This window comes from Procambarus clarkii, chromosome 11, assembly GCF_040958095.1.
Source record: "Procambarus clarkii isolate CNS0578487 chromosome 11, FALCON_Pclarkii_2.0, whole genome shotgun sequence".
NCBI classification, from domain to species: domain Eukaryota; kingdom Metazoa; phylum Arthropoda; class Malacostraca; order Decapoda; family Cambaridae; genus Procambarus; species Procambarus clarkii.
Window position 1 is genome coordinate 2,415,440 of NC_091160.1, and position 25,568 is coordinate 2,441,007.

The window sequence follows — 25,568 nt, forward strand, 5'->3', positions numbered from 1 at the left end:
TAGTCCCGATATACAAGAAAGGGAATAGACAGGAGGCACTGAACTACAGGCCAGTATCCCTAACCTGCATACCATGCAAGCTGATGGAGAAGATTGTGCGAAAAAAACTAGTGGAGCATCTGGAGCGAAGGAACTTTGTAACACAGCATCAACATGGGTTCAGGGATGGCAGGTCCTGCCTCACAGGGTTACTTGAATTCTACGACCAGGCAACAAAAATAAGGCAAGACAGAGAAGAGTGGGCAGACTGCATATTTTTGGATTGTCAGAAAGCCTTTGATACAGTGCCACACAAGAGGCTAGTGTGAAAGTTGGAGATGCAGGCTGGAGTGAGAGGGAAGGTACTCCGGTGGATAGAGGAGTACCTAAGCAACAGGAGACAACGAGTCTGTGTGAGGGGTGAGGTCTCAGATTGGCGAGACGTCACAAGTGGAGTCCCGCAGGGGTCAGTCCTTGGACCTATACTGTTTCTGGTATATGTAAATGATCTCCCAGAGGGTATAGATTCGTTCCTCTCAATGTTTGCCGACGATGCAAAAATTATGAGGAGGATTGAAACAGAGGATGATAGTAGGAGGCTACAAGATGACCTGGATAGACTGAGTGAATGGTCCAACAAATGGCTGTTGAAGTTCAACCCGAGTAAATGCAAAGTAATGAAACTAGGCAGTGGAAACAGGAGGCCAGGCACAGGATACAGAATAGGAGACGAAGTACTTAATGAAACAGACAGAGAGAAAGATCTAGGAGTTGATATCACACCAAACCTGTCTCCTGAAGCCCACATAAAGAGAATAACGTCTGCGGCATATGCGAGGATGGCTAACATAAGAACGGCGTTCAGGAACCTGTGTAAGGAATCATTCAGAATCTTGTACACCACATATGTAAGACCAATCCTGGAGTATGCGGCCCCAGCATGGAGCCCGTACCTTGTCAAGCACATGACGAAGCTGGAAAAAGTCCAAAGGTATGCTACTAGACTAGTCCCAGAACTAAGAGGCATGAGTTATGAGGAAAGGCTGCGGGAAATGCACCTTACGACACTGGAAGACAGAAGAGTAAGGGGGGACATGATCACAACCTACAAAATCCTCAGGGGAATTGACCGGGTAAACAAGGATGAACTATTCAAAACTGGTGGGACGCGAACAAGGGGACACAGGTGGAAGCTGAGTACCCAAATGAGCCACAGAGACGTTAGAAAGAACTTTTTCAGGGTCAGAGTAGTTAGTAAATGGAATGCATTAGGAAGTGATGTGGTGGAGGCTGACTCCATACACAGTTTCAAATGTAGATATGATAGAGCCCAATAGGCTCAGGAATCTGTACACCAGTTGATTGACGGTTGAGAGGCGGGACCAAAGAGCCAGAGCTCAACCCCCGCAAGCACAATTAGGTGAGTACAATTAGGTGAGTACACACACACACACACACACACACACACACACACACACACACACACACACACACACACACACACACAGACACACACACACACACACACACACACACACACACACACACACACACACACACACACACACACACACACACACACACACACACACACACACACAAACACACACACACACTGGGGAAGTAAGGAAGTGTTTACTTGGGGAAGTAAGGAAGTGTTTACTAGAGTTGGACGTGACGAAGGCTATAGGCTCAGATGGAATCTCCCCTTGGGTTCTAAAGGAAGGAGCAAGAGAACTGAGCCTACCACTCTCCATAGTGTATAACAAATCACTGGCAACAGGGGAACTGCCAGATATTTAGAAAGCAGCTAACGTAGTCCCGATATACAAGAAAGGGAATAGACAGGAGGCACTGAACTACAGGCCAGTGTCCCTAACCTGCATACCATGCAAGCTGATGGAGAAGATTGTGCGAAAAAAACTAGTGGAGCATCTGGAGCGAAGGAACTTTGTAACACAGCATCAACATGGGTTCAGGGATGGCAGGTCCTGCCTCACAGGGTTACTTGAATTGTACGACCAGGCAACAAAAATAAGGCAAGAAAGAGAAGAGTGGGCAGACTGCATATTTTTGGATTGTCAGAAAGCCTTTGATACAGTGCCACACAAGAGGCTAGTGTGAAAGTTGGAGATGCAGGCTGGAGTGAGAGGGAAGGTACTCCGGTGGATAGAGGAGTACCTAAGCAACAGGAGACAACGAGTCTGTGTGAGGGGTGAGGTCTCAGATTGGCGAGACGTCACAAGTGGAGTCCCGCAGGGGTCAGTCCTTGGACCTATACTGTTTCTGGTATATGTAAATGATCTCCCAGAGGGTATAGATTCGTTCCTCTCAATGTTTGCCGACGATGCAAAAATTATGAGGAGGATTGAAACAGAGGATAATAGTAGGAGGCTACAAGATGACCTGGATAGACTGAGTGAATGGTCCAACAAATGGCTGTTGAAGTTCAACCCGAGTAAATGCAAAGTAATGAAACTAGGCAGTGGAAACAGGAGGCCAGGCACAGGATACAGAATAGGAGACGAAGTACTTAATGAAACAGACAGAGAGAAAGATCTAGGAGTTGATATCACACCAAACCTGTCTCCTGAAGCCCACATAAAGAGAATAACGTCTGCGGCATATGCGAGGCTGGCTAACATCAGAACGGCGTTCAGGAACCTGTGTAAGGAATCATTCAGAATCTTGTACACCACATATGTAAGACCAATCCTGGAGTATGCGGCCCCAGCATGGAGCCCGTACCTTGTCAAGCACAAGACGAAGCTGGAAAAAGTCCAAAGGTATGCTACTAGACTAGTCCCAGAACTAAGAGGCATAAGTTATGAGGAAAGGCTGCGGGAAATGCACCTTTCGACACTGGAAGACAGAAGAGTAAGGGGGGACATGATCACAACCTACAAAATCCTCAGGGGAATTGACCGGGTAAACAAGGATGAACTATTCAAAACTGGTGGGACGCGAACAAGGGGACACAGGTGGAAGCTGAGTACCAAAATGAGCCACAGAGACGTTAGAAAGAACTTTTTTAGGGTCAGAGTAGTTAGTAAATGGAATGCATTATTAAGTGATGTGGTGGAGGCTGACTCCATACACAGTTTCAAATGTAGATATGATAGAGCCCAATAGGCTCAGGAATCTGTACACCAGTTGATTGACGGTTGAAAGGCGGGACCAAAGAGCCAGAGCTCAACCCCCGGAAGCACAATTAGGTGAGTACAATTAGGTGAGTACACACACACACACACACACACACACATAAGTAAGCGGAATAAGAGTAAGCGGAATAAGAGTAAGTGGCAAGGCCCTAGTATGGGTGAAGAACTACCTAACAGGAAGGAGCCAGAGGGTAATGGTAAGGGGCGAGAAGTCGGACTGGCGAACAGTAACAAGTGGAGTACCTCAAGGATCGGTGCTGGGACCAATCCTCTTTCTAATTTACGTAAATGATATGTTTACAGGAGTGGAATCATACATGTCAATGTTTGCAGATGACGCAAAATTAATGAGAAGACTTGTGACAGACGAGGATTGTAGGATCCTCCACGAGGACTTAAACAGGCTGCAGAGATGGTCAGGGAAATGGCTACTGGAGTTTAACACCAGTAAATGTCAAGTTATGGAAATGGGATCAGGTGACAGGAGACCAAAGGGACAGTACACAATGAAGGGGAACAGCCTACCTGTAACGATTCGAGAAAGAGACCTGGGAGTGGATGTGACACCTAATCTAACTCCTGAGGCACATATAAATAGGATAACGACAGCAGCGTACTCTACACTGGCGAAAATTAGAACTTCATTCAGAAACCTAAATGAGGAAGCTTTTAGGGCGCTTTACACAGCCTACGTGAGACCCGTCTTAGAGTATGCCGCGCCATCATGGAGCCCCCACCTGAAGAAACACATAAAGAAACTGGAGAAGGTTCAGAGGTTTGCGACGAGGCTTGTCCCAGAGCTACGAGGGATGGGATATGAAGAGCGGCTGAAGGAACTGAACCTTACGACACTAGAGAAAAGAAGGGAGAGAGGAGATATGATAGGGACATATAAAATACTCAGGGGAATTGACAAAGTGGAAATAGATGAAATGTTCACACGTAATAATAACAGAACGAGGGGACATGGGTGGAAACTGGAAACTCAGATGAGTCACAGAGATGTTAGGAAGTTTTCTTTTAGCGTGAGAGTAGTAGAAAAATGGAATGCACTTGGGGAACAGGTTGTGGAAGCAAATACTATTCATACTTTTAAAACTAGGTATGATAGGGAAATGGGACAGGAGTCATCGCTGTAAACAACCGATAGCTAGAAAGGCGGGATCCAAGAGTCAATGCTCGATCCTGCAAGCACATATAGGTGAGTACATATAGGTGAGTACACATACACACACACACACACACACACACACACACACACACACACACACACACACACACACACACACACACACACACACACTGGGGAAGTAAGGAAGTGTTTACTTGGGGAAGTAAGGAAGTGTTTACTAGAGTTGGACGTGACGAAGGCTATAGGCCCAGATGGAATCTCCCCTTGGGTTCTAAAGGAAGGAGCAAGAGAACTGAGCCTACCACTCTCCATAGTGTATAACAAATCACTGGCAACAGGGGAACTGCCAGATATTTGGAAAGCAGCTAATGTAGTACCGATATACAAGAAAGGGAATAGACAGGAGGCACTGAACTACAGGCCAGTGTCCCTAACCTGCATACCATGCAAGCTGATGGAGAAGATTGTGCGAAAAAAACTAGTGGAACATCTGGAGCGAAGGAACTTTGTAACACAGCATCAACATGGGTTCAGGGATGGCAGGTCCTGCCTCACAGGGTTACTTGAATTCTACGACCAGGCAACAAAAATAAGGCAAGAAAGAGAAGAGTGGGCAGACTGCATATTTTTGGATTGTCAGAAAGCCTTTGATACAGTGCCACACAAGAGGCTAGTGCGAAAGTTGGAGATGCAGGCTGGAGTGAGAGAGAAGGTACTCCGGTGGATAGAGGAGTACCTAAGCAACAGGAGACAACGAGTCTGTGTGAAAGGTGAGGTCTCAGATTGGCGAGACGTCACAAGTGGAGTCCCGCAGGGGTCAGTCCTTGGACCTATACTGTTTCTGGTATATGTAAATGATCTCCCAGAGGGTATAGATTCGTTCCTCTCAATGTTTGCCGACGATGCAAAAATTATGAGGAGGATTGAAACAGAGGATGATAGTAGGAGGCTACAAGATGACCTGGATAGACTGAGTGAATGGTCCAACAAATGGCTGTTGAAGTTCAACCCGAGTAAATGCAAAGTAATGAAACTAGACAGTGGAAACAGGAAGCCAGGCACAGGATACAGAATAGGAGACGAAGTACTTAATGAAACAGACAGAGAGAAAGATCTACGAGTTGATATCACACCAAACCTGTCTCCTGAAGCCCACATAAAGAGAATAACGTCTGCGGCATATGCGAGGCTGGCTAACATCAGAACGGCGTTCAGGAACCTGTGTAAGGAATCATTCAGAATCTTGTACACCACATATGTAAGACCAATCCTGGAGTATGCGGCCCCAGCATGGAGCCCGTACCTTGTCAAGCACATGACGAAGCTGGAAAAAGTCCAAAGGTATGCTACTAGACTAGTCCCAGAACTAAGAGGCATGAGTTATGAGGAAAGGCTGCGGGAAATGCACCTTACGACACTGGAAGACAGAAGAGTAAGGGGGGACATGATCACAACCTACAAAATCCTCAGGGGAATTGACCGGGTAAACAAGGATGAACTATTTAAAACTGGTGGGACGCGAACAAGGGGACACAGGTGGAAGCTGAGTACCCAAATGAGCCACAGAGACGTTAGAAAGAACTTTTTCAGGGTCAGAGTAGTTAGTAAATGGAATGCATTAGGAAGTGATGTGGTGGAGGCTGACGCCAAACACAGTTTCAAATGTAGATATGATAGAGCCCAATAGGCTCAGGAATCTGTACACCAGTTGATTGACGGTTGAGAGGCGGGACCAAAGAGCCAGAGCTCAACCCCCGCAAGCACAATTAGGTGAGTACAATTAGGTGAGTACACACACACACACACACACACACACACACACACACACACACACACACACACACACACACACACACACACACACACACACAAACACACACACACACACACACACACACACACACACACACACACACACACACACACACACACACACACACACACACACACACACACACACTGGGGAAGTAAGGAAGTGTTTACTTGGGGAAGTAAGGAAGTGTTTACTAGAGTTGGACGTGACGAAGGCAATAGGCCCAGATGGAATCTCCCCTTGGGTTCTAAAGGAAGGAGCAAGAGAACTGAGCCTACCACTCTCCATAGTGTATAACAAATCACTGGCAACAGGGGAACTGCCAGATATTTGGAAAGCAGCTAACGTAGTCCCGATATACAAGAAAGGGAATAGACAGGAGGCACTGAACTACAGGCCAGTGTCCCTAACCTGCATACCATGCAAGCTGATGGAGAAGATTGTGCGAAAAAAACTAGTGGAGCATCTGGAGCGAAGGAACTTTGTAACACAGCATCAACATGGGTTCAGGGATGGCAGGTCCTGCCTCACAGGGTTACTTGAATTCTACGACCAGGCAACAAAAATAAGGCAAGAAAGAGAAGAGTGGGCAGACTGCATATTTTTGGATTGTCAGAAAGCCTTTGATACAGTGCCACACAAGAGGCTAGTGCGAAAGTTGGAGATGCAGGCTGGAGTGAGAGGGAAGGTACTCCGGTGGATAGAGGAGTACCTAAGCAACAGGAGACAACGAGTCTGTGTGAGGGGTGAGGTCTCAGATTGGCGAGACGTCACAAGTGGAGACCCGCAGGGGTCAGTCCTTGGACCTATACTGTTTCTGGTATATGTAAATGATCTCCCAGAGGGTATAGATTCGTTCCTCTCAATGTTTGCCGACGATGCAAAAATTTTGAGGAGGATTGAAACAGAGGATGATAGTAGGAGGCTACAAGATGACCTGGATAGACTGAGTGAATGGTCCAACAAATGGCTGTTGAAGTTCAACCCGAGTAAATGCAAAGTAATGAAACTAGGCAGTGGAAACAGGAGGCCAGGCACAGGATACAGAATAGGAGATGAAGTACTTAATGAAACAGACAGAGAGAAAGATCTAGGAGTTGATATCACACCAAACCAGTCTCCTGAAGCCCACATAAAGAGAATAACGTCTGCGGCATATGCGAGGCTGGCTAACATCAGAACGGCGTCCATGAACCTATGTAAGGAATCATTCAGAATCTTGTACACCACATATGTAAGACCAATCCTGGAGTATGCGGCCCCAGCATGGAGCCCGTACCTTGTCAAGCACAAGACGAAGCTGGAAAAAGTCCAAAGGTATGCTACTAGACTAGTCCCAGAACTAAGAGGCATGAGTTATGAGGAAAGGCTGCGGGAAATGCACCTTACGACACTGGAAGACAGAAGAGTAAGGGGGGACATGATCACAACCTACAAAATCCTCAGGGGAATTGACCGGGTAAACAAGGATGAACTATTCAAAACTGGTAGGACGCGAACAAGGGGACACAGGTGGAAGCTGAGTACCCAAATGAGCCACAGAGACGTTAGAAAGAACTTTTTCAGGGTCAGAGTAGTTAGTAAATGGAATGCATTAGGAAGTGATGTGGTGGAGGCTGACTCCATACACAGTTTCAAATGTAGATATGATAGAGCCCAATAGGCTCAGGAATCTGTACACCAGTTGATTGACGGTTGAGAGGCGGGACCAAACAGCCAGAGCTCAACCTCCGCAAGCACAATTAGGTGAGTACAATTAGGTGAGTACACACACACACACACACACACACACACACACACACACACACACACACACACACTGGGGAAGTAAGGAAGTGTTTACTTGGGGAAGTAAGGAAGTGTTTACTAGAGTTGGACGTGACGAAGGCTATAGGCCCAGATGGAATCTCCCCTTGGGTTCTAAAGGAAAGAGCAAGAGAACTGAGCCTACCACTCTCCATACTGTATAACAAATCACTGGCAACAGGGGAACTGCCAGATATTTGGAAAGCAGCTAACGTAGTCCCGATATACAAGAAAGGGAATAGACAGGAGGCACTGAACTACAGGCCAGTGTCCCTAACCTGTATACCATGCAAGCTGATGGAGAAGATTGTGCGAAAAAAACTAGTGGAGCATCTGGAGCGAAGGAACTTTGTAACACAGCATCAACATGGGTTCAGGGATGGCAGGTCCTGCCTCACAGGGTTACTTGAATTCTACGACCAGGCAACAAAAATAAGGCAAGAAAGAGAAGAGTGGGCAGACTGCATATTTTTGGATTGTCAGAAAGCCTTTGATACAGTGCCACACAAGAGGCTAGTGCGAAAGTTGGAGATGCAGGCTGGAGTGAGAGGGAAGGTACTCCGGTGGATAGAGGAGTACCTAAGCAACAGGAGACAACGAGTCTGTGTGAGGGGTGAGGTCTCAGATTGGCGAGACGTCACAAGTGGAGTCCCGCAGGGGTCAGTCCTTGGACCTGTACTGTTTCTGGTATATGTAAATGATCTCCCAGAGGGTATAGATTCGTTCCTCTGAATGTTTGCCGACGATGCAGAAATTATGAGGAGGATTGAAACAGAGGATGATAGTAGGAGGCTACAAGATGACCTGGATAGACTGAGTGAATGGTCCAACAAATGGCTGTTGAAGTTCAACCCGAGTAAATGCAAAGTAATGAAACTAGGCAGTGGAAACAAGAGGCCAGGCACAGGATACAGAATAGGAGATGAAGTATTTAATGAAACAGACAGAGAGAAAGATCTAGGAGTTGATATCACACCAAACCTGTCTTCTGAAGCCCACATAAAGAGAATAACGTCTGCGGCATATGCGAGGCTGGCTAACATCAGAAAGGCGTTCAGGAACCTGTGTAAGGAATCATTCAGAATCTTGTACACCACATATGTAAGACCAATCCTGGAGTATGCGGCCCCAGCATGGAGCCCGTACCTTGTCAAGCACAAGACGAAGCTGGAAAAAGTCCAAAGGTATGCTACTAGACTAGTCCCAGAACTAAGAGGCATGAGTTATGAGGAAAGGCTGCGGGAAATGCACCTTACGACACTGGAAGACAGAAGAGTAAGGGGGGACATGATCACAACCTACAAAATCCTCAGGGGAATCGACCGGGTAAACAAGGATGAACTATTCAAAACTGGTGGGACGCGAACAAGGGGACACAGGTGGAAGCTGAGTACCCAAATGAGCCACAGAGACGTTAGAAAGAACTTTTTCAGGGTCAGAGTAGTTAGAAATGGAATGCATTAGGAAGTGATGTGGTGGAGGCTGACTCCATACACAGTTTTAAATGTAGATATGATAGAGCCCAATAGGCTCAGGAATCTGTACACCAGTTGATTGAAGGTTGAGAGGCGGGACCAAAGAGCCAGAGCTCAACCCCCGCAAGCACAATTAGGTGAGTACAATTAGGTGAGTACACACACACACACACACACACACACACACACACACACACACACACACACACACACACACACACACACACACACACTGGGGAAGTAAGGAAGTGTTTACTTGGGGAAGTAAGGAAGTGTTTACTAGAGTTGGACGTGACGAAGGCTATAGGCCCAGATGGAATCTCCCCTTGGGTTCTAAAGGAAAGAGCAAGAGAACTGAGCCTACCACTCTCCATACTGTATAACAAATCACTGGCAACAGGGGAACTGCCAGATATTTGGAAAGCAGCTAACGTAGTCCCGATATACAAGAAAGGGAATAGACAGGAGGCACTGAACTACAGGCCAGTGTCCCTAACCTGTATACCATGCAAGCTGATGGAGAAGATTGTGCGAAAAAAACTAGTGGAGCATCTGGAGCGAAGGAACTTTGTAACACAGCATCAACATGGGTTCAGGGATGGCAGGTCCTGCCTCACAGGGTTACTTGAATTCTACGACCAGGCAACAAAAATAAGGCAAGAAAGAGAAGAGTGGGCAGACTGCATATTTTTGGATTGTCAGAAAGATTTTATACAGTGCCACACAAGAGGATAGTGCGAAAGTTGGAGATGCAGGCTGGAGTGAGAGGGAAGGTACTCCGGTGGATAGAGGAGTACCTAAGCAACAGGAGACAACGAGTCTGTGTGAGGGGTGAGGTCTCAGATTGGCGAGACGTCACAAGTGGAGTCCCGCAGGGGTCAGTCCTTGGACCTATACTGTTTCTGGTATATGTAAATGATCTCCCAGAGGGTATAGATTCGTTCCTCTCAATGTTTGCCGACGATGCAAAAATTATGAGGAGGATTGAAACAGAGGATGATAGTAGGAGGCTACAAGATGACCTGGATAGACTGAGTGAATGGTCCAACAAATGGCTGTTGAAGTTCAACCCGAGTAAATGCAAAGTAATGAAACTAGGCAGTGGAAACAGGAGGCCAGGCACAGGATACAGAATAGGAGATGAAGTACTTAATGAAACAGACAGAGAGAAAGATCTAGGAGTTGATATCACACCAAACCTGTCTCCTGAAGCCCACATAAAGAGAATAACGTCTGCGGCATATGCGAGGCTGGCTAACATCAGAACGGCGTTCAGGAACCTGTGTAAGGAATCATTCAGAATCTTGTACACCACATATGTAAGACCAATCCTGGAGAATGCGGCCCCAGCATGGAGCCCGTACCTTGTCAAGCACAAGACGAAGCTGGAAAAAGTCCAAAGGTATGCTACTAGACTAGTCCCAGAACTAAGAGGCATGAGTTATGAGGAAAGGCTGCGGGAAATGCACCTTACGACACTGGAAGACAGAAGAGTAAGGGGGGACATGATCACAACCTACAAAATCCTCAAAGGAATTGACCGGGTAAACAAGGATGAACTATTCAAAACTGGTGGGACGCGAACAAGGGGACACAGGTGGAAGCTGAGTACCCAAATGAGCCACAGAGACGTTAGAAAGAACTTTTTCAGGGTCAGAGTAGTTAGTAAATGGAATGCATTAGGAAGTGATGTGGTGGAGGCTGACTCCATACACAGTTTCAAATGTAGATATGATAGAGCCCAATAGGCTCAGGAATCTGTACACCAGTTGATTGACGGTTGAGAGGCGAGACCAAACAGCCAGAGCTCAACCTCCGCAAGCACAATTAGGTGAGTACACACACACACACACACACACACACACACAAACACACACACACACACACACACACACACACACACACACACACACACACACACACACACACACACACACACTGGGGAAGTAAGGAAGTGTTTACTTGGGGAAGTAAGGAAGTGTTTACTAGAGTTGGACGTGACGAAGGCTATAGGCCCAGATGGAATCTCCCCTTGGGTTCTAAAGGAAGGAGCAAGAGAACTGAGCCTACCACTCTCCATAGTGTATAACAAATCAATGGCAACAGGGGAACTGCCAGATATTTGGAAAGCAGCTAACGTAGTCCCGATATACAAGAAAGGGAATAGACAGGAGGCACTGAACTACAGGCCAGTGTCCCTAACCTGCATACCATGCAAGCTGATGGAGAAGATTGTGCGAAAAAAACTAGTGGAGCATCTGGAGCGAAGGAACTTTGTAACACAGCATCAACATGGGTTCAGGGATGGCAGGTCCTGCCTCACAGGGTTACTTGAATTCTACGACCAGGCAACAAAAATAAGGCAAGAAAGAGAAGAGTGGGCAGACTGCATATTTTTGAATTGTCAGAAAGCCTTTGATACAGTGCCACACAAGAGGCTAGTGCGAAAGTTGGAGATGCAGGCTGGAGTGAGAGGGAAGGTACTCCGGTGGATAGAGGAGTACCTAAGCAACAGGAGACAATGAGTCTGTGTGAGGGGTGAGGTCTCAGATTGGCGAGACGTCACAAGTGGAGTCCCGCAGGGGTCAGTCCTTGGACCTATACTGTTTCTGGTATATGTAAATGATCTCCCAGAGGGTATAGATTCGTTCCTCTCAATGTTTGCCGACGATGCAAAAATTATGAGGAGGATTGAAACAGAGGATGATAGTAGGAGGCTACAAGATGACCTGGATAGACTGAGTGAATGGTCCAACAAATGGCTGTTGAAGTTCAACCCGAGTAAATGCAAAGTAATGAAACTAGGCAGTGGAAACAGGAGGCCAGGCACAGGATACAGAATAGGAGATGAAGTACTTAATGAAACAGACAGAGAGAAAGATCTAGGAGTTGATATCACACCAAACCTGTCTCCTGAAGCCCACATAAAGAGAATAACGTCTGCGGCATATGCGAGGCAGGCTAACATCAGAACGGCGTTCAGGAACCTGTGTAAGGAATCATTCAGAATCTTGTACACCACATATGTAAGACCAATCCTGGAGTACGCGGCCCCAGCATGGAGCCCGTACCTTGTCAAGCACAAGACGAAGCTGGAAAAAGTCCAAAGGTATGCTACTAGACTAGTCCCAGAACTAAGAGGCATGAGTTATGAGGAAAGGCTGCGGGAAATACACCTTACGACACTGGAAGACAGAAGAGTAAGGGGGGACATGATCACAACCAACAAAATCCTCAGGGGAAATGACCGGGTAAACAAGGATGAACTGTTGAAAACTGGTGGGACGTGAACAAGGGGACACAGGTGGAAGCTGAGTACCCAAATGAGCCACAGAGACGTTAGAAAGAACTTTTTCAGGGTCAGAGTAGTTAGTAAATGGGATGCATTAGGAAGTGATGTGGTGGAGGCTGACTCCATACACAGTTTCAAATGTAGATATGATAGAGCCCAATAGGCTCAGGAATCTGTACACCAGTTGATTGAAGGTTGAGAGGCGGGACCAAACAGCCAGAGCTCAACCTCCGCAAGCACAATTAGGTGAGTACAATTAGGTGAGTACACACACACACACACACACACACACACACACACACACACACACACACACACACACACACACACACACACACACACACACACACACACACACACACACACACACACACACACACACACACACACTGGGGAAGTAAGGAAGTGTTTACTTGGGGAAGTAAGGAAGTGTTTACTAGAGTTGGACGTGACGAAGGCTATAGGCCCAGATGGAATCTCCCCTTGGGTTCTAAAGGAAAGAGCAAGAGAACTGAGCCTACCACTCTCCATACTGTATAACAAATCACTGGCAACAGGGGAACTGCCAGATATTTGGAAAGCAGCTAACGTAGTCCCGATATACAAGAAAGGGAATAGACAGGAGGCACTGAACTACAGGCTAGTGTCCCTAACCTGTATACCATGCAAGCTGATGGAGAAGATTGTGCGAAAAAAACTAGTGGAGCATCTGGAGCGAAGGAACTTTGTAACACAGCATCAACATGGGTTCAGGGATGGCAGGTCCTGCCTCACAGGGTTACTTGAATTCTACGACCAGGCAACAAAAATAAGGCAAGAAAGAGAAGAGTGGGCAGACTGCATATTTTTGGATTGTCAGAAAGCCTTTGATACAGTGCCACACAAGAGGCTAGTGCGAAAGTTGGAGATGCAGGCTGGAGTGAGAGGGAAGGTACTCCGGTGGATAGAGGAGTACCTAAGCAACAGGAGACAACGAGTCTGTGTGAGGGGTGAGGTCTCAGATTGGCGAGACGTCACAAGTGGAGTCCCGCAGGGGTCAGTCCTTGGACCTGTACTGTTTCTGGTATATGTAAATGATCTCCCAGAGGGTATAGATTCGTTCCTCTGAATGTTTGCCGACGATGCAGAAATTATGAGGAGGATTGAAACAGAGGATGATAGTAGGAGGCTACAAGATGACCTGGATAGACTGAGTGAATGGTCCAACAAATGGCTGTTGAAGTTCAACCCGAGTAAATGCAAAGTAATGAAACTAGGCAGTGGAAACAAGAGGCCAGGCACAGGATACAGAATAGGAGATGAAGTATTTAATGAAACAGACAGAGAGAAAGATCTAGGAGTTGATATCACACCAAACCTGTCTCCTGAAGCCCACATAAAGATAATAACGTCAGCGGCATATGCGAGGCTGGCTAACATCAGAAAGGTGTTCAGGAACCTGTGTAAGGAATCATTCAGAATCTTGTACACCACATATGTAAGACCAATCCTGGAGTATGCGGCCCCAGCATGGAGCCCGTACCTTGTCAAGCACAAGACGAAGCTGGAAAAAGTCCAAAGGTATGCTACTAGACTAGTCCCAGAACTAAGAGGCATGAGTTATGAGGAAAGGCTGCCGGAAATGCACCTTACGACACTGGAAGACAGAAGAGTAAGGGGGGACATGATCACAACCTACAAAATCCTCAGGGGAATCGACCGGGTAAACAAGGATGAACTATTCAAAACTGGTGGGACGCGAACAAGGGGACACAGGTGGAAGCTGAGTACCCAAATGAGCCACAGAGACGTTAGAAAGAACTTTTTCAGGGTCAGAGTAGTTAGAAATGGAATGCATTAGGAAGTGATGTGGTGGAGGCTGACTCCATACACAGTTTCAAATGTAGATATGATAGAGCCCAATAGGCTCAGGAATCTGTACACCAGTTGATTGACGGTTGAAAAGCGGGACCAAAGAGCCAGAGCTCAACCCCCGCAAGCACAATTAGGTGAGTACAATTAGGTTAGTACACACACACACACACACACACACACACACACACACACACACACACACACACACACACACACTGGGGAAGTAAGGAAGTGTTTACTTGGGGAAGTAAGGAAGTGTTTACTAGAGTTGGACGTGACGAAGGCTATAGGCCCAGATGGAATCTCCCCTTGGGTTCTAAAGGAAAGAGCAAGAGAACTGAGCCTACCACTCTCCATAGTGTATAACAAATCACTGGCAACAGGGGAACTGCCAGATATTTGGAAAGCAGCTAACGTAGTCCCGATATACAAGAAAGGGAATAGACAGGAGGCACTGAACTACAGGCCAGTGTCCCTAACCTGTATACCATGCAAGCTGATGGAGAAGATTGTGCGAAAAAAACTAGTGGAGCATCTGGAGCGAAGGAACTTTGTAACACAGCATCAACATGGGTTCAGGGATGGCAGGTCCTGCCTCACAGGGTTACTTGAATTCTACGACCAGGCAACAAAAATAAGGCAAGAAAGAGAAGAGTGGGCAGACTGCATATTTTTGGATTGTCAGAAAGATTTTGATACAGTGCCACACAAGAGGCTAGTGCGAAAGTTGGAGATGCAGGCTGGAGTGAGAGGGAAGGTACTCCGGTGGATAGAGGAGTACCTAAGCAACAGTAGACAACGAGTCTGTGTGAGGGGTGAGGTCTCAGATTGGCGAGACGTCACAAGTGGAGTCCCGCAGGGGTCAGTCCTTGGACCTATACTGTTTCTGGTATATGTAAATGATCTCCCAGAGGGTATAGATTCGTTCCTCTCAATGTTTGCCGACGATGCAAAAATTATGAGGAGGATTGAAACAGAGGATGATAGTAGGAGGCTACAAGATGACCTGGATAGACTGAGTGAATGGTCCAACAAATGGCTGTTGAAGTTCAACCCGAGTAAATGCAAAGTAATGAAACTAGGCAGTGGAAACAGGAGGCCAGGCACAGGATACAGAATAGGAGATGAAGTACTTAATGAAACAGACAGAGAGAAAGATCTAGGAGTTGATATCACACCAAACCTGTCTCCTAAAGCCCACATAAAGAGAATAACGTCTGCGGCATATGCGAGGCTGGCTAACATCAGAACGGCGTTCAGGAACCTGTGTAAGGAATCATTCAGAATCTTGTACACCACATATGTAAGACCAATCCTGGAGTATGCGGCCCCAGCATGGAGCCCGTACCTTGTCAAGCACAAGACGAAGCTGGAAAAAGTCCAAAGGTATGCTACTAGACTAGTCCCAGAACTAAGAGGCATGAGTTATGAGGAAAGGCTGCGGGAAATGCACCTTACGACACTGGAAGACAGAAGAGTAAGGGGGGACATGATCACAACCTACAAAATCCTCAGGGGAATTGACCGGGTAAACAAGGATGAACTATTCAAAACTGGTGGGACGCGAACAAGGGGACACAGGTGGAAGCTGAGTACCCAAATGAGCCACAGAGACGTTAGAAAGAACTTTTTCAGGGTCAGAGTAGTTAGTAAATGGAATGCATTAGGAAGTGATGTGGTGGAGGCTGACTCCATACACAGTTTCAAATGTAGATATGATAGAGCCCAATAGGCTCAGGAATCTGTACACCAGTTGATTGACGGTTGAGAGGCGGGACCAAACAGCCAGAGCTCAACCTCCGCAAGCACAATTAGGTGAGTACACACACACACACACACACACACACACACACAAACACACACACACACACACACACACACACACACACACACACACACACACACACACACACACACACACACACTGGGGAAGTAAGGAAGTGTTTACTTGGGGAAGTAAGGAAGTGTTTACTAGAGTTGGACGTGACGAAGGCTATAGGCCCAGATGGAATCTCCCCTTGGGTTCTAAAGGAAGGAGCAAGAGAACTGAGCCTACCACTCTCCATAGTGTATAACAAATCACTGGCAACAGGGGAACTGCCAGATATTTGGAAAGCAGCTAACGTAGTCCCGATATACAAGAAAGGGAATAGACAGGAGGCACTGAACTACAGGCCAGTGTCCCTAACCTGCATGCCATGCAAGCTGATGGAGAAGATTGTGCGAAAAAAACTAGTGGAGCATCTGGAGCGAAGGAACTTTGTAACACAGCATCAACATGGGTTCAGGGATGGCAGGTCCTGCCTCACAGGGTTACTTGAATTCTACGACCAGGCAACAAAAATAAGGCAAGAAAGAGAAGAGTGGGCAGACTGCATATTTTTGGATTGTCAGAAAGCCTTTGATACAGTGCCACACAAGAGGCTAGTGCGAAAGTTGGAGATGCAGGCTGGAGTGAGAGGGAAGGTACTCCGGTGGATAGAGGAGTACCTAAGCAACAGGAGACAACGAGTCTGTGTGAGGGGTGAGGTCTCAGATTGGCGAGACGTCACAAGTGGAGTCCCGCAGGGGTCAGTCCTTGGACCTATACTGTTTCTGGTATATGTAAATGATCTCCCAGAGGGTATAGATTCGTTCCTCTCAATGTTTGCCGACGATGCAAAAATTATGAGGAGGATTGAAACAGAGGATGATAGTAGGAGGCCACAAGATGACCTGGATAGACTGAGTGAATGGTCCAACAAATGGCTGTTGAAGTTCAACCCGAGTAAATGCAAAGTAATGAAACTAGGCAGTGGAAACAGGAGGCCAGGCACAGGATACAGAATAGGAGATGAAGTACTTAATGAAACAGACAGAGAGAAAGATCTAGGAGTTGATATCACACCAAACCTGTCTCCTGAAGCCCACATAAAGAGAATAACGTCTGCGGCATATGCGAGGCAGGCTAACATCAGAACGGCGTTCAGGAACCTGTGTAAGGAATCATTCAGAATCTTGTACACCACATATGTAAGACCAATCCTGGAGTATGCGGCCCCAGCATGGAGCCCGTACCTTGTCAAGCACAAGACGAAGCTGGAAAAAGTCCAAAGGTATGCTACTAGACTAGTCCCAGAACTAAGAGGCATGAGTTATGAGGAAAGGCTGCGGGAAACGCACCTTACGACACTGGAAGACAGAAGAGTAAGGGGAGACATGATCACAACCAACAAAATCCTCAGGGGAAATGACCGGGTAAACAAGGATGAACTGTTCAAAACTGGTGGGACGCGAACAAGGGGACACAGGTGGAAGCTGAGTACCCAAATGAGCCACAGAGACGTTAGAAAGAACTTTTTCAGGGTCAGAGTAGTTAGTAAATGGAATGCATTAGGAAGTGATGTGGTGGAGGCTGACTCCATACACAGTTTCAAATGTAGATATGATAGAGCCCAATAGGCTCAGGAATCTGTACACCAGTTGATTGACGGTTGAGAGGCGGGACCAAACAGCCAGAGCTCAACCTCCGCAAGCACAATTAGGTGAGTACAATTAGGTGAGTACAATTAGGTGAGTACACACACACACACACACACACACACACACACACACACACACACACACACACACACTGGGGAAGTAAGGAAGTGTTTACTTGGGGAAGTAAGGAAGTGTTTACTAGAGTTGGACGTGACGAAGGCTATAGGCCCAGATGGAATCTCCCCTTGGGTTCTAAAGGAAGGAGCAAGAGAACTGAGCCTACCACTCTCTATAGTGTATAACAAATCACTGGCAACAGGGGAACTGCCAGATATTTGGAAAGCAGCTAACGTAGTCCCGATTTACAAGAAAGGGAATAGACAGGAGGCACTGAACTACAGGCCAGTGTCCCTAACCTGCATACCATGCAAGCTGATGGAGAAGATTGTGCGAAAAAAACTAGTGGAGCATCTGGAGCGAAGGAACTTTGTAACACAGCATCAACATGGGTTCAGGGATGGCAGGTCCTGCCTCACAGGGTTACTTGAATTCTACGACCAGGCAACAAAAATAAGGCAAGAAAGAGAAGAGTGGGCAGACTGCATATTTTTGGATTGTCAGAAAGCCTTTGATACAGTGCCACACAAGAGGCTAGTGCGAAAGTTGGAGATGCAGGCTGGAGTGAGAGGGAAGGTACCCCGGTGGATAGAGGAGTACCTAAGCAACAGGAGACAACGAGTCTGTGTGAAAGGTGAGGTCTCAGATTGGCGAGACGTCACAAGTGGAGTCCCGCAGGGGTCAGTCCTTGGACCTATACTGTTTCTGGTATATGTAAATGATCTCCCAGAGGGTATAGATTCGTTCCTCTCAATGTTTGCCGACGATGCAAAAATTATGAGGAGGATTGAAACAGAGGATGATAGTAGGAGGCTACAAGATGACCTGGATAGACTGAGTGAATGGTCCAACAAATGGCTGTTGAAGTTCAACCCGAGTAAATGCAAAGTAATGAAACTAGGCAGTGGAAACAGGAGGCCAGGCACAGGATACAGAATAGGAGATGAAGTACTTAATGAAACAGACAGAGAGAAAGATCTAGGAGTTGATATCACACCAAACCTGTCTCCTGAAGCCCACATAAAGAGAATAACGTCTGCGGCATATGCGAGGCTGGCTAACATCAGAACGGCGTTCAGGAACCTGTGTAAGGAATCATTCAGAATCTTGTACACCACATATGTAAGACCAATCCTGGAGGATGCGGCCCCAGCATGGAGCCCGTACCTTGTCAAGCACAAGACGAAGCTGGAAAAAGTCCAAAGGTATGCTACTAGACTAGTCCCAGAACTAAGAGGCATGAGTTATGAGGAAAGGCTGCGGGAAATGCACCTTACGACACTGGAAGACAGAAGAGTAAGGGGGGACATGATCACAACCTACAAAATCCTCAGGGGAATTGACCGGGTAAACAAGGATGAACTATTCAAAACTGATGGGACGCGAACAAGGGGACACAGGTGGAAGCTGAGTACCCAAATGAGCCACAGAGACGTTAGAAAGAACTTTTTCAGGGTCAGAGTAGTTAGTAAATGGAATGCATTAGGAAGTGATGTGGTGGAGGCTGACTCCATACACAGTTTCAAATGTAGATATGATAGAGCCCAATAGGCTCAGGAATCTGTACACCAGTTGATTGACGGTTGAGAGGCGGGACCAAAGAGCCAGAGCTCAACCCCCGCAAGCACAATTAGGTGAGTACAATTAGGTGAGTACACACACACACACACACACACACACACACACACACACACACACACACACACACACACACACACACACACACACACACACACACACACACACACACACACTGGGGAAGTAAGGAAGTGTTTACTTGGGGAAGTAAGGAAGTGTTTACTTGGGGAAGTAAGGAAGTGTTTACTAGACTTGGACGTGACGAAGGCTATAGGCCCAGATGGAATCTCCCCTTGGGTTCTAAAGGAAAGAGCAAGAGAACTGAGCCTACCACTCTCCATAGTATATAACAAATCACTGGCAACAGGGGAACTGCCAGATATTTGGAAAGCAGCTAACGTAGTCCCGATATACAAGAAAGGGAATAGACAGGAGGCACTGAACTACAGGCCAGTGTCCCTAACCTGCATACAATGCAAGCTGACGGGGAAGATTGTGCGAAAAAAACTAGTGGAGCATCTGGAGCGAAGGAACTTTGTAACACAGCATCAACATGGGTTCAGGGATGGCAGGTCCTGCCTCACAGGGTTACTTGAATTCTACGACCAGGCAACAAAAATAAGGCAATAAAGAGAAGAGTGGGCAGACTGCATATTTTTGGATTGTCAGAAAGCCTTTGATACAGTGCCACACAAGAGGCTAGTGCGAAAGTTGGAGATGCAGGCTGGAGTGAGAGGGAAGGTACTCCGGTGGATAGAGGAGTACCTAAGCAACAGGAGACAACGAGTCTGTGTGAGGGGTGAGGTCTCAGATTGGCGAGACGTCACAAGTGGAGTCCCGCAGGGGTCAGTCCTTGGACCTATACTGTTTCTGGTATATGTAAATGATCTCCCAGAGGGTATAGATTCGTTCCTCTCAATGTTTGCCGACGATGCAAAAATTATGAGGAGGATTGAAACAGAGGATGATAGTAGGAGGCTACAAGATGACCTGGATAGACTGAGTGAATGGTCCAACAAATGGCTGTTGAAGTTCAACCCGAGTAAATGCAAAGTAATGAAACTAGGCAGTGGAAACAGGAGGCCAGGCACAGGATACAGAATAGGAGATGAAGTACTTAATGAAACAGACAGAGAGAAAGATCTAGGAGTTGATATCACACCAAACCTGTCTCCTGAAGCCCACATAAAGAGAATAACGTCTGCGGCATATGCGAGGCAGGCTAACATCAGAACGGCGTTCAGGAACCTGTGTAAGGAATCATTCAGAATCTTGTACACCACATATGTAAGACCAATCCTGGAGTATGCGGCCCCAGCATGGAGCCCGTACCTTGTCAAGCACAAGACGAAGCTGGAAAAAGTCCAAAGGTATGCTACTAGACTAGTCCCAGAACTAAGAGGCATGAGTTATGAGGAAAGGCTGCGGGAAATGCACCTTACGACACTGGAAGACAGAAGAGTAAGGGGGGACATGATCACAACCTACAAAATCCTCAGGGGAATCGACCGGGTAAACAAGGATGAACTATTCAAAACTGGTGGGACGCGAACAAGGGGACTCAGGTGGAAGCTGAGTACCCAAATGAGCCACAGAGACGTTAGAAAGAACTTTTTCAGGGTCAGAGTAGTTAGTAAATAGAATGCATTAGGAAGTGATGTGGTGGAGGCTGACTCCATACACAGTTTCAAATGTAGATATGATAGAGCCCAATAGGCTCAGGAATCTGTACACCAGTTGATTGACGGTTGAGAGGCGGGACCAAAGAGCCAGAGCTCAACCCCCGCAAGCACAATTAGGTGAGTACAATTAGGTGAGTACACACACACACACACACACACACACACACACACACACACACACACACACACACACACACACACACACACACACACACACACACACACACACACACACACACACACACACACACACACACACACACACACACACACACACACACACACACACTGGGGAAGTAAGGAAGTGTTTACTTGGGGAAGTAAGGAAGTGTTTACTAGAGTTGGACGTGACGAAGGCTATAGGCCCAGATGGAATCTCCCCTTGGGTTCTAAAGGAAAGAGCAAGAGAACTGAGCCTACCACTCTCCATAGTGTATAACAAATCACTGGCAACAGGGGAACTGCCAGATATTTGGAAAGCAGCTAACGTAGTCCCGATATACAAGAAAGGGAATAGACAGGAGGCACTGAACTACAGGCCAGTGTCCCTAACCTGTATACCATGCAAGCTGATGGAGAAGATTGTGCGAAAAAAACTAGTGGAGCATCTGGAGCGAAGGAACTTTGTAACACAGCATCAACATGGGTTCAGGGATGGCAGGTCCTGCCTCACAGGGTTACTTGAATTCTACGACCAGGCAACAAAAATAAGGCAAGAAAGAGAAGAGTGGGCAGACTGCATATTTTTGGATTGTCAGAAAGATTTTGATACAGTGCCACACAAGAGGCTAGTGCGAAAGTTGGAGATGCAGGCTGGAGTGAGAGGGAAGGTACTCCGGTGGATAGAGGAGTACCTAAGCAACAGTAGACAACGAGTCTGTGTGAGGGGTGAGGTCTCAGATTGGCGAGACGTCACAAGTGGAGTCCCGCAGGGGTCAGTCCTTGGACCTATACTGTTTCTGGTATATGTAAATGATCTCCCAGAGGGTATAGATTCGTTCCTCTCAATGTTTGCCGACGATGCAAAAATTATGAGGAGGATTGAAACAGAGGATGATAGTAGGAGGCTACAAGATGACCTGGATAGACTGAGTGAATGGTCCAACAAATGGCTGTTGAAGTTCAACCCGAGTAAATGCAAAGTAATGAAACTAGGCAGTGGAAACAGGAGGCCAGGCACAGGATACAGAATAGGAGATGAAGTACTTAATGAAACAGACAGAGAGAAAGATCTAGGAGTTGATATCACACCAAACCTGTCTCCTGAAGCCCACATAAAGAGAATAACGTCTGCGGCATATGCGAGGCTGGCTAACATCAGAACGGCGTTCAGGAACCTGTGTAAGGAATCATTCAGAATCTTGTACACCACATATGTAAGACCAATCCTGGAGTATGCGGCCCCAGCATGGAGCCCGTACCTTGTCAAGCACAAGACGAAGCTGGAAAAAGTCCAAAGGTATGCTACTAGACTAGTCCCAGAACTAAGAGGCATGAGTTATGAGGAAAGGCTGCGGGAAATGCACCTTACGACACTGGAAGACAGAAGAGTAAGGGGGGACATGATCACAACCTACAAAATCCTCAGGGGAATTGACCGGGTAAACAAGGATGAACTATTCAAAACTGGTGGGACGCGAACAAGGGGACACAGGTGGAAGCTGAGTACCCAAATGAGCCACAGAGACGTTAGAAAGAACTTTTTCAGGGTCAGAGTAGTTAGTAAATGGAATGCATTAGGAAGTGATGTGGTGGAGGCTGACTCCATACACAGTTTCAAATGTAGATATGATAGAGCCCAATAGGCTCAGGAATCTGTACACCAGTTGATTGACGGTTGAGAGGCGGGACCAAACAGCCAGAGCTCAACCTCCGCAAGCACAATTAGGTGAGTACACACACACACACACACACACACACACACACACAAACACACACACACACACACACACACACACACACACACACACACACACACACACACACACACACACACACACACACACACTGGGGAAGTAAGGAAGTGTTTACTTGGGGAAGTAAGGAAGTGTTTACTAGAGTTGGACGTGACGAAGGCTATAGGCCCAGATGGAATCTCCCCTTGGGTTCTAAAGGAAGGAGCAAGAGAACTGAGCCTACCACTCTCCATAGTGTATAACAAATCACTGGCAACAGGGGAACTGCCAGATATTTGGAAAGCAGCTAACGTAGTCCCGATATACAAGAAAGGGAATAGACAGGAGGCACTGAACTACAGGCCAGTGTCCCTAACCTGCATACAATGCAAGCTGACGGGGAAGATTGTGCGAAAAAAACTAGTGGAGCATCTGGAGCGAAGGAACTTTGTAACACAGCATCAACATGGGTTCAGGGATGGCAGGTCCTGCCTCACAGGGTTACTTGAATTCTACGACCAGGCAACAAAAATAAGGCAATAAAGAGAAGAGTGGGCAGACTGCATATTTTTGGATTGTCAGAAAGCCTTTGATACAGTGCCACACAAGAGGCTAGTGCGAAAGTTGGAGATGCAGGCTGGAGTGAGAGGGAAGGTACTCCGGTGGATAGAGGAGTACCTAAGCAACAGGAGACAACGAGTCTGTGTGAGGGGTGAGGTCTCAGATTGGCGAGACGTCACAAGTGGAGTCCCGCAGGGGTCAGTCCTTGGACCTATACTGTTTCTGGTATATGTAAATGATCTCCCAGAGGGTATAGATTCGTTCCTCTCAATGTTTGCCGACGATGCAAAAATTATGAGGAGGATTGAAACAGAGGATGATAGTAGGAGGCTACAAGATGACCTGGATAGACTGAGTGAATGGTCCAACAAATGGCTGTTGAAGTTCAACCCGAGTAAATGCAAAGTAATGAAACTAGGCAGTGGAAACAGGAGGCCAGGCACAGGATACAGAATAGGAGATGAAGTACTTAATGAAACAGACAGAGAGAAAGATCTAGGAGTTGATATCACACCAAACCTGTCTCCTGAAGCCCACATAAAGAGAATAACGTCTGCGGCATATGCGAGGCAGGCTAACATCAGAACGGCGTTCAGGAACCTGTGTAAGGAATCATTCAGAATCTTGTACACCACATATGTAAGACCAATCCTGGAGTATGCGGCCCCAGCATGGAGCCCGTACCTTGTCAAGCACAAGACGAAGCTGGAAAAAGTCCAAAGGTATGCTACTAGACTAGTCCCAGAACTAAGAGGCATGAGTTATGAGGAAAGGCTGCGGGAAATGCACCTTACGACACTGGAAGACAGAAGAGTAAGGGGGGACATGATCACAACCTACAAAATCCTCAGGGGAATCGACCGGGTAAACAAGGATGAACTATTCAAAACTGGTGGGACGCGAACAAGGGGACTCAGGTGGAAGCTGAGTACCCAAATGAGCCACAGAGACGTTAGAAAGAACTTTTTCAGGGTCAGAGTAGTTAGTAAATAGAATGCATTAGGAAGTGATGTGGTGGAGGCTGACTCCATACACAGTTTCAAATGTAGATATGATAGAGCCCAATAGGCTCAGGAATCTGTACACCAGTTGATTGACGGTTGAGAGGCGGGACCAAAGAGCCAGAGCTCAACCCCCGCAAGCACAATTAGGTGAGTACAATTAGGTGAGTACACACACACACACACACACACACACACACACACACACACACACACACACACACACACACACACACACACACACACACACACACACACACACACACACACACACACACACACACACACACACACACACACACACACACACACACACACACAAACACACACACACACACACACACACACAAAATTTTCCACATCTCATTATTTTGACGATGCCAAAATTATGAGAAGAATTAAGACAGAAGAGGACTGCTTGAGGCTTCAAGAAGACCTAGACAAACTAAAGGAATGGTCAAACAAATGGTTGTTAGAGTTTAACCCAAGCAAATGTAAGGTAATGAAGATAGATGTAGGGAGCAGGAGGCCAGTTACAAGGTATCATTTGGGAGATGAAATTCTTCAAGAGTTAGAGAGAGAGGAAGACCTGGAGGTTGATGTCACGCTAGACCTGTCCCCTGAAGCCCATATCAAGAGGATATAATCAGCAGCGTATGCCAGGTTGGCTTACATAAGAACGGCATTTTCACACTTGTGCAAGGAATCATTCAGTACTTTGTATACCACCTATGTCAGACCAATCCTGGAGTATGCAGCC